Here is a 10,943-nt window from a genome sequence, read left to right on the forward strand (position 1 = left end):
CTTCCCCTTCCCCATGCCTTCTGTTTCCTTCTTTTTCTTTCCCTTCCCTTTTTTTCCCTTCCCTTCGTGCACAATTCAGTCCTAAAATCATTAGGTGGGCCAGAATAAGGAATGCATGGTATCCACATATAAAGGATGTCTAGTGTGGGTTGAAGCTGGAGCTAGGTGAGGGCTTCAGTGCCTGTAGGTGACCCCATATGGGGTGTCAGAATCCAAACAGGGGAGGAGACCATCCAGATAGAAGTATTTTCTAGCATTTGTTTCTAAGTCCCAGGGGCTAGTGGGAGAAGAGCCCCATTCAGGGCAGTGGCACAGAGTGGAGCTTCAGAAAGAGAAACGGGAATAAAAAAGGTGTCCCTGTGGAAGAAGAAGTTCAATGTGGGGTTTCAGGGTCCAAGCAGGGTGAGGGGGGCATCGGTATTGGAGGGCTGTACATAGTGCAGGCTACTGAAGCCAAGGAAAGGGAGAAGGAAGGGGTCCATGTAGAAGTGGAGGCAGGCCAGCGAGGGATGCCAGAGCCAAAGCAAGATGAAAAGGGTACTGCCACCACAGTGTGACATGCTGTGGAGTGTCAAAGCTGGAGCAGGATGGAACAGGCCCCCACATGAGTTTAGCTCAGGAAGGACGAGAAGAGTATTACAACACAACACTGCACGAGGTAGTGACTGACAGAGCAGATCAGAGCCTGGGTAGGACAGTCAAGCGGTGTTGGAGTCACAGTAGTGTAAGAAGGGTGAGTGTATACTCAGCTTAGTGTAGAATGCCAGGGCCTTGAATGGGGTCTGAGGGTTAGATAGTAGTGGGGTATTAATGACAATACAACCTATGCTGTTTGTTGTGGATATGTAGGAGAACTCTTTTTTTTTTTTTTGTAAGAAGTATACCCCAAAGTATTTAGGGGCTATTGGGCTTCAGGTCAGCAACTTACTCTCAAATGGCTGAAGAAAAGATTTCTTTATATTTTACTTTCCACTTACTTTTGTCTAAGTTTGAAATTATTTCTGAATTAAAAAATTTGAAGAGCTACCACTGGATAATGAAAAAGAGAGAGAGAGACACACACACACAGAGACTATACCAAGTAATGACAAGAATGCGGAGAAATTGGAACATTAACACATTGTTGATAGGGTAAATTAGCACAACATTTGGAAACCTATGCTCTTCTAAAACTCAATATATGTGTACATTATGAACCAGTAAATTCATTCCTAAATATATACATAGGGAGGTATATACATTGCAAAGTTTCCCAAAGTTCGGATACTTGAAAGGAACCATCACATTCCACAGAACCTGCTTATATAAGGTGTTCATTTAAATGCAGCGGATATAGTGTAGCAAGTGAAAGATAGTGCAGGCAAGCACTGAGGGTCTGAAAGACATCCCACAGGCAAGCTTTCCAGGGCCGTCTTTATTCACACACACAGACTGTACTCTATCACCAGCTTGAACCACCAAGATCTGAGCTAGGAATCCTGCTTTCTGGGGAACTCAAAGGAGAAACACTCAGCAAGCCCTTTATATGACCTTGTAATCAAGCTATGTTGTTAAACCAATTAGACCAGTTATAAACCATCAGTAAAACCAAAACCAAAACCAAATAAACAAAAATACCTGACCCTGCAGGTCACCAGAGGATGCTTATTGACTTTAAATTGCACATTATAAATCTCATTGCTGTTATCTTGGCTAAGAGTTGAAAATCCAGATATCCAGTTTCCTCCAGAGATAAAGACAGAGGTTTTCTGGTTCAGCTGTAAATCCGTTCATATTTTCACATAAAAATAAAGGATTAGAATATTTAAAGCATCATATTCATAATAACCCAAAATTGAAACCAATACAAATATCCACTAGAAAGAAAAACAATAAACTGTTGGTTTGCACATGAAATACTATAGAACAATGAGTAAATATGCATTACTGCTATGTAAAACAGCATAGATGGATATCAAAAATAATGTACTAAGTGAAGATATCTGAAAGAAAAAATATATGTAGATAGATAGATAATTCCATTTATATAAAGTTCAGTACCCAGGCAAAATGAATCTTTTGTGTGAGAAATCAGGCTAATAGTTGCCTTTGGGAAAGAGAAGACTAATAATTGATAGTGAACATGAAACATGAAATAGTGTAAGAGTTGCCAGTTAGGTGTTATTTCCTGACTTGACAGATAGTTAAATGGCTGTGTTCACTTTGTAAAAATTATCAAGCTTAAAATTTGTCCTTATATGTACATATGTGATATTTCAATAAAAGTAATTTTTAAAATATTATATGTACACACACACATACATGTGCCCACACATATACTCCAAAGCTATACCTGTTTTTAGGGTCATTTTACTTAGTACTGAGTTTGTAGTGACTCATTGTTTCTTTATTGTTATAGGATGTATTTCTTTATTATTCTACCTTTTAAAGTTTTCCTCTATTACTTCTTTGAGTGTTTCTTTTCATTTTCCGTGTTCTATCCCTTGGTGACTCCTTTAGGTGGGTATGTAATTTATGGATTTAATTTCCATGTCATTTAACTGTTCTTTAATATTTTTTTATCTTTTTATATATTTTAAATTTTATTTTGGAATAATAGGTCACTGAGGTTGATCTTTTAGATTACTAATTCCATATAAAGGCATAGTATACTCATGCATAGAATACTAGGTAGCTGCTTTTTAAAAATTAAACAGGTGTTGGTCTTACAGTATATAGGTGCTATAGTATAGGAATATCCTTTTACACTTTTAAATGAAAAATAGTACAATTTATATAGTATGTTACTTTAATAAAAATGTCCGTGTGTATGTGGTCTGTGTTTCTTGGCATATTGTTAGAAATGTATAGTATTAGTTGAGTGATTTGGTTGCATGTAACAGAAGAGGTACTAATTCTGGCTTAAGAAATTAAGTCTTTCAATTTTTCTATATAACAAGACTCCTGGAAATGGCACATTTTCTGCAGCATTTCAACAATGTTATCAAACACTTAGCTTTTCTTTGTCTTTCTGCTTTGCTGTCCTTAGCATGTTTGCTTTTCATCCTATGTAATTTTTCATAGCTCTAAAATTGCTAACCACAACTCCAATGATCATGTCCTTAAACAATAAACCAAATAAACATTTTAAAGGTTTTTTTTTTTTTTTAACCATTTGCTTTTATTTTCATCAGAGGTCAAAATCCTACTCATAAGCTCCCTCCCACAGCTACTTCATAACACATCTGATTAGTTAGAACAGGGTCAAATGTTCATCTCTAAACCAATTGTAAAAAAAGGAGGAATTAAATCAACATTTATATTAGTCAGTCTTTGCTGCAATAATGCAGCTAAAGGAACACACTAATGTGTCAAGAAACATATATTTGTTGTTTCTTGCTCTTGAGTTTGTGGATTAGTTGCAGCAGTTCTACATCACACCATGGGTGAGGTTCAGGTGTGGTTCACGAGTCCTTCATTCTGGACCCACATTGATGTACAGAGACTACCTGGGACATACGATTTTTATAATTCAGTGCAGGAGTGCAAGAGGAAAAGCAGAAACATATGATGCATCTTAAAAGTTCTGCTTAAAATAAGTACTCTCTCACTTCTACCTGCATTTCATTGGGTAAAGCAATCATATAACCAGGCTGAAGTCAATGAGACAAGGAAGTGTTCTTTTCCCTCATCAAAGCATGGCCAGTGTGGGGAGGGAACAACTAATCATAAACCAACAAGACAATCTACTACAGCAGTCATGGCTTAGACCAATCATGGTTCATCCCTTCAGATTGGGAGAGGAATCCAAGTTCTGTAAACTTGTTGCAACATGCACAAAATACAGTTATTATAAACTATGGGAATAGGGATTGTAGTTATTGAGTAGACAATCAACATTATCTGACATAGTTCACATCAACATCATGATGGGTATGTCCTGGGTAGAGAAGAGAGTGGGATGGGCAGAGACCAGTGTGAGGCAAGAATGAAACAGTTCCGTGTTGACTTCTCACTACTTATACAACCAGAAGTCTCTTCGAATTGGGAAAATGCACCAAGATGGAAAAGCAACTCAAATATTTGTGAAAAGATCAGTGGTTTATTTATTGATTAAGCATTTTCATTCAACAATTTTGAAAGAGACTCTCTGTCTTCCAGAAGCCATTCTGCCTTATTTCAAAAGGGCTGAAATCTATATTTTGAGTCTTAATTTCACATTATATCCAACAACTCTCTGACACCTTGGGCGAGAAACTCCCAACTGGTCTTACCTTCAGGACAGCAATATTTTTACCATTTTCATTCTGGCCCAGCCACTGGTACAGGCTGTTCACTTATGTTACTGTCATGAGCAAGCGATGCAGGAAGAGAAACATTGCTGATCTGTGAAATTAGACAGTTCATTAAATCTGTCTTGGTATTTAAGCCACAGTAAGTACCATGTTTCATTAGGTTTATGAAACGACATCTTGTTCAGGGCAAGGATCAGTATAGTAGAGAAGCTATAATGGATGCGAAATTAAATGCCTAAGTTGAAGCTAAACTGTTACATGCACAAGTCAGTAATTTCAGAACTATGCCTCCCAAGTGAATCACAAACTGACCTCTTTGAGCATGCCATCGGACATAGTTTGTGTCACATTATATGGCATTAATTTTAAAAGCCCAATCTGACTTCTTTCCAATTATATCCCCAAAAAACATAACTGGGAATGCTTTCTTTTTCTGCATTTCCTGACATTTCTTCCATAGTACTAAGTTAATGGATGGCTTTAAAGCTAAAATCATGGGAAATGCAAGAGCCTACCCAATTGTTAATATCTGAATCTTAGGATTTATCAACTGTAGCATATCTAAAGATACAAAACCCACCTTTTCTGGTTTTCTGGAACCTCTTAGATGTGGAAATAAAGACCTCATTGCATGTGGAAGTGCGCTACGAGGCACAATTTTCATAAAGGGAATTTAAATGACTGCTTTAATTTGTAGACCAGACTGTGTGTGCCTGAAGTCTAAGATTAATGAGACACTTTTTCAGAGAATTGTCTCTTCTAAATAAACCTTTTGTGCTGACCCAGGAATCTGAGTTGTAGCTGAAAGACTAATTATACCAATATTATAATGGGCACATCTACAACAGTAAAAGGAATAGTCTCTCCATCTTCAAAGTTAGATGCTCATTCGAATGAAATCCAGTTTATCTGGATTGTCTTTCATGTTTTCCTTTGCACCTATAAAGAAACTGAAAAACTTTTCCTTTTAAGAAGCATTTTGAAAATTCATTATTTTTACTATTTTTCAATATATATAAAAACTCTATAAATGAATTCCCAGACTAAATTTTTCTCTTAGTAATTTGATTTAAAAGAAAATTAGAACAAGTCATTATGAGCAGAATGCTTTCAATTAAGACATAATTAATTTAAATGTGCAAATGCAGAATACATTTGGATGTGCAATTAGATGACTGATTATACTGGAAATCTAATTTCATACTTAAATTGCCAGCCACACCCCCATCTTGAGCTATTGACCCACCACAGTTGACCACAAGGTTGGCTCTTACCCCCGGAGGAAGTGACCTCAGTGAATAGTGTTTTTGCAGTGATTCTATAATCATCTGTTAGTATCTGTCTTTAGACAGTACTTAGAGACAACACCCATGAAGGAGCTTCCTTCTTACCATTCTCCATATTTTTCAACAAGCATCTTGTTTTATTTTAAATAATTGATGTGTAACTCGGCAAATTGTGAAAGCCCTCTTTTATGCCATTGTACTTAGTAGCCCTTTTCTATTCAGGTACTCTTTAAAAGTAAGCTGATAATCAAAATGTTAAACGTGTATGAAAAGTTACTGAGCTTTGAATTTTTTACTTTGAAATTATTTAGTATGGCATTGCAAATTGTTTGTTATAGATACAAATGTGTGGAAGCTATACTTTGGTGTTGGCACTTGTGGGTTTGGAATGTCCTCAAACTAATCAAGACAATGAATTTTAGTGCCATAAGAAGTAGAGGGGGTGACTTAGCAAGGTTTGGACCTGATATGTTTCAATGTTGCTCTAGAAATTGAAGAGATTCCCCAATCATATGAAAAACTATTTATAATTCCAGAAATTAGCCAAAGTCAATATTTGACCTCTAAATCAGACATTGTTTTAAATTCCCTGAATAGTTGAAAAATTTGTAAAATGTTTTCAAGGATTCTAAAAAATCATAATTGGGAAAGGAGGAAAACGTTTATGAAAGTGAGGACATTTGTTGAATGTCTACTCTGTTCCAGGACGTGAGCTAGATATTCTCTTGTATCATGTCTGTACATGTCAGTTATTAATGTATCATCTCTCAGCTCCAAGCCCTTACTTCATATCTTTTCCTGAGATGCTCGGCCTGGAAATCTGCAACCTATCTTTCCCAGAGCCAACACACAGAGCATCGTGGGAATATCTCTTGGATCAAAGAAGTCTCCCTAGCCTGAATCATAGACATTAGCATTTCAGCTCACTGAGTTAGATGTTTTCCTCTTCAGATAACTTTTGAAAATGCAAATGTCCATCAAAGAGAACAGTAGTCCCCTTTTGGGTCACTGAAGCTTCAATATTAGCAGGTCGTCCCATAGTTTTCTTCAACAGTAGTGGATACTTTGTCACAAAGGCAGAGTGGGGATCCTGGGTAGATAGGACCAAAAAAACAGGTGTAAACAAAGGGAGATAGCATCAGAGCTTATTGATCTTGTAATTGTGTCTTGTTTTGGTCCTAGAGCTATTGACAGATGACTCAGTTTCCCTTTTTTGTGTGGTTCTTGATCCAGCTGTGGTCTGACCTTTGGGAGCTGACTGTAAGAAGAAGAACATTGAGAAATAGGCAAAAATACCCGATAGTTAACAATCCTTAACTAGGAAATCCAAAACAGTGGTTCTCAACCTTAGCTACTCATTGGTACCACCTGGGAAATTTAAGAGTCACTGATACCTGGGCACCATGCCCAGAGATTAAAAAAAAAATCTCCCAATGATTCTGGCATCCTAGTCCAGGTGAAGATTCACTGCTCCAAAGAGCTGATTTATCATGTGCCCACAGGATTTATGATTTAGGAAGGCCTAGCACAAAGAAAAGATTAGAAAAATTCAGTATTCTCCTACTTTGACAATCAGCATCCAATTCAAAATCCATACTTTTCCTTACTTCCAACTCCCATTCCCCATTCCCCGGTAACTTATACCTCCTGCTGCTGCAAGGAGCTGGCAGTTAAGGGACTGTTCCACTGGATGGATAAAAACTATGGTAGTAATAGAAATGTGAGATATCAGAAAGCCCCGCCTTTAGTGAAGAGGTGCAAAGAGAAGTAGATTTTGCTGGAGAACTCTGTGAATGATACAAGATTCCCTGTAAGTTATGCTTATAGTTGGTTTTCTGTGGAGAGATAAACTGAAATACGAATAAAGGATGGAAAGTTAAAGATGATTTTTTTTTTTTTTTAGGACCTGTATGTAACCTTGCAAAGGCAACCAGGAGAGTCAGAGAGGTATGTGGAATCACATAGCCTGGATGAGACAAGGTAGGAAAACAAACTTGAGATAAGAAATAGGTATGTTATAGACAACATAATGATTCAATATTTGTATATGTTGCAAAATGATCACCACAATCTGCCTAATTATCATCTCTCACCATGCAAAGTTAGAGAATTTTTTTCTTGGGATGAGAACTTTTAAGATCTATATGTTCGTAGTTTTAATAGCATTGTCAAGTGTTTCTTTTTGAAGACTCAGCTCCCTCTCTGAGCCTAAAGTTCTGACTGCATTCTTTGTGTCTTTTTCCCATTTTTTGCCTAGAATTGTGGGGTTCCCTTAATTTTTTTTTTTAGCTACGTTGGGTCTTCGTTGCTGCATGTGGGCTTTCTCTAGTTGCAGTGAGCGGGGGCTACTCTTCGTTGCGGTTCATGGGCTTCTCATCGTGGTGGCTTCTCTTGTTGCAGAGTACGGGCTCTAGACACGTGGGCTTCAGTAGTTGTGGTACACAGGCCCAGTAGTTGTGGCTCGCTGGCTCTAGAGCACAGGCTCAGTAGTTGTGGCACACGGGCTTAGTTGCTCCCCGGTATGTGGGATCTTCCCAGACCAGGGCTTGAACCTGTGTCCCCTGCATTGGCAGGTGGATTCTTAACCACTGTGCCACCAGCGAAGTCCCTGTTCCCTTAATTTTAACTTTAGCTCAAGAAGAAGGATTGGAAGGGTCAACCTTACAGACATTTACTGAGATACTACCCCCGGGCAATACTCCAGGTAACTGGTTGTCAAATTTGAGTACGTGGTCAGAAACACCTGGAGGGCTTGTTTAAACAGACTTCTGGGCACCACCCCCAGAGTTTCTGATCCAGCAGGTCTGAGCTGGGGCTTGAGAATGTGCATTTCTACCAAATTCCCAGGTGGTGCTCCTACTGCAAGGTGTATGAGGGTCACTCAAAGCCCCTAGTTGTTAATCAGCTTCAGCTGATTAGGACCCGTTGTAATGAAACATGACACTTGATTTTGTTATCTCTTAGGCAAGTGCCGCTGCAAGTGAAAACAATTCATTTTATAGAAAAGAATACCTGGAGGGGTCATCCAGAGTCAGGTCTCAAAAGCAATGCTGGACAGGGATTGACAGAGTGTTGAGGAGGGTCATTTGGCCCCAGGATTATTTGTGACATACAAAGTACCCTGAAGTTGGAGATATCAAGACCCTTGGAGAATTGCTGAGCAGATTGGGTTGGCTTCAGTGAAGGGACCATATGGGTCTAAAAGAATAAAGATATTTATGTGTCTGTGCAGCATTAAAAGGTGTGACCATAAGGTAGCAAGTGTAATCCCTCCAAAATGACCGTTGTCACCCAAGTGAGTGGTGAGCTTCAATGTACTTACCTAGAAACATTAAATATTTAGAATTATGTTGAAAATAAATTTGAGACACCTAAGAAACCTGAACTTATTACTTTGTTACAGGTACATGTGGATGCACACAGAGTATTATTCAGGGAGTTTCCCCAACTCTATTCTATATAACTATATATACTTTTCCCATCTTAGCCTATATATGACTATGCAAGTATTACTCTGTATGAGTTTGGCTGTTTTCAGATTGCACATTTAGCTTCAAAGTCTCACTTAAGAGATTTAAAGAATCTTTGACAGGATCTAAGGAAAATTCTGAGAAAAGAGCAACAAACCTGTTATTAGTAAAAAACAATGGCAATGCCATGGGATACTTTGGAAAGGCAGCACTTATTTGAGTATATAAATTCTGGTGTGTTTCATAAATTCCTTAATAACATAATTCTGAGCATCTACATTTATGCCATTGTAAAATGTTTATAAGTGTTTAAGTATGAGAAGAAATTAGACCCAAAGCATGCATGGGTATCTGATATGGATGCACTGTGTAATCAAGGTCAGTATAATTTCCCACAGGCTGTTCTGCTGGGTTAGCCAATATACTGAAGGCAATTTACCATAGGGATTTCCTAATTTAGCCAAATTAATTTCTAGAGCAACTAAACAGCTTAAGATAGCAAATGCTTTTCTTTCAATTGAAAAGTCAAAGAGAAAATCTATTTCTAGAAGTAGGAAAAATGAAAGGCAAAGTAACCCTTTTTCTTCTAGTCGTGATGAAGCTAGTCATGTGATAAATTTTAGACTCAAAGTGGTCTTCACGCCCTGATGCTTCAGTGTGTGGGGAGGGTATCTGGAAAGGTGCTGTATATGAATGACCATTCTAGGCTCTATTTACCTTTTACTGTGTACATAAAGTCTCTGGTAGAAGAGCAGATGGAAATGGTAAGAATTTCTAAATAATTGAATGGAGCAGGATGCTGTTGGAGATACAGGTTTGTGTGCCTGAAAAGGATAAGGGAGAAGGGGAAAAATTGAGATAATTGCTAGAGAAAAATAGAGAAGGGAAGCCGTCCTGGTTAAGAAGGTCCCACCATCCCTATTTTTAACATGAAGTCCCCTAGAGAGTCTACATATGTATGTATGTATGTATACATTTATTAATTATTTTATTGCACATTTAAAATGATAAATAATTTTGGGTTTACTGGTTAACATTAAAAGATGGAGGACTTTTCCAGGTGTACATCTAGTTGTATCAGTACTATTTATTAAATAAGCCATCATTAACTCATGTAATTGAACTACCACATAGATCTTCTGATACTTCTCTTACGTATTGGATACCATTTCTGGATTCTCTGTTCTGTGCCACTGATCTGTTTGTCCTGTCTTATACAAATAACAATCATGAATTAATTATTCATAGTATTTTCTAATAACTGGTAAAATCATCATGGTCTTTTTCTTGGCTCTTCCTTGGTAATGGTTATCATCTTTAATGTAAACATTAAATTTAAAAGAGTTGAAAAGAGTTGTTGAGTTTCTGATTGGAGTTTCATTAAATTTATATATTAATTCAGGAGAATGAACAATGCCATGAAATTAAGCTTTCTCGTCAAAAAGATTGTGTGCTCCTTTCAGACTTTGCCTGATATCTTTTAATACAGTTTTACAGTTTTCTTCATGTAGACCAGTGACTCTTGAACTCAGTAGCACACTGGAATTCCTTACAAGCTTTAAAAAATTTCAATGCTTGGAATTCACACCTAGAAACGATGATTTGTTTTGTCTGAGAACATCAGATATTGCTAGAGAAAAATAGAGAAGGGAAGCCGTCCTGGTTAAGAAGGTCCCACCATCCCTACTTTTAACATGAAGTCCCCTAGAGAGTCTACATATGTATGTATGTATGTATACATTTATTAATTATTTTATTGCACATTTAAAATGATAAATAATTTTGGGTTTACTGGTTAACATTAAAAGATGGAGGACTTTTCCAGGTGTACATCTAATCATGTGATAAATTTTATCAGATATATCAGATATTTTAAAGCTCCCCAAGGTAATTTTATGTAAAGCCAAGGTTGA

General features: G+C 37.3%; 1 long non-coding RNA gene across 1 annotated transcript in view; it reads left to right on the forward strand.

The window, feature by feature from the left end:
• LOC308622068 overlaps nucleotides 1–10,368 on the forward strand; it is a 192,402-nt gene extending 182,034 nt beyond the window's left edge. The window contains exon 3 of the long non-coding RNA XR_014016556.1: nucleotides 7,464–10,368. This is a non-coding gene — a long non-coding RNA (uncharacterized lncRNA). The remainder of the gene's footprint in view (nucleotides 1–7,463) is intronic.
• The last annotated feature ends 575 nt before the right edge of the window (nucleotides 10,369–10,943 follow it).

Source organism: Mesoplodon bidens (assembly GCF_964165515.1).
Source record: "Mesoplodon bidens genome assembly, chromosome: 8".
Classification (NCBI taxonomy): Eukaryota; Metazoa; Chordata; class Mammalia; order Artiodactyla; family Ziphiidae; genus Mesoplodon; species Mesoplodon bidens.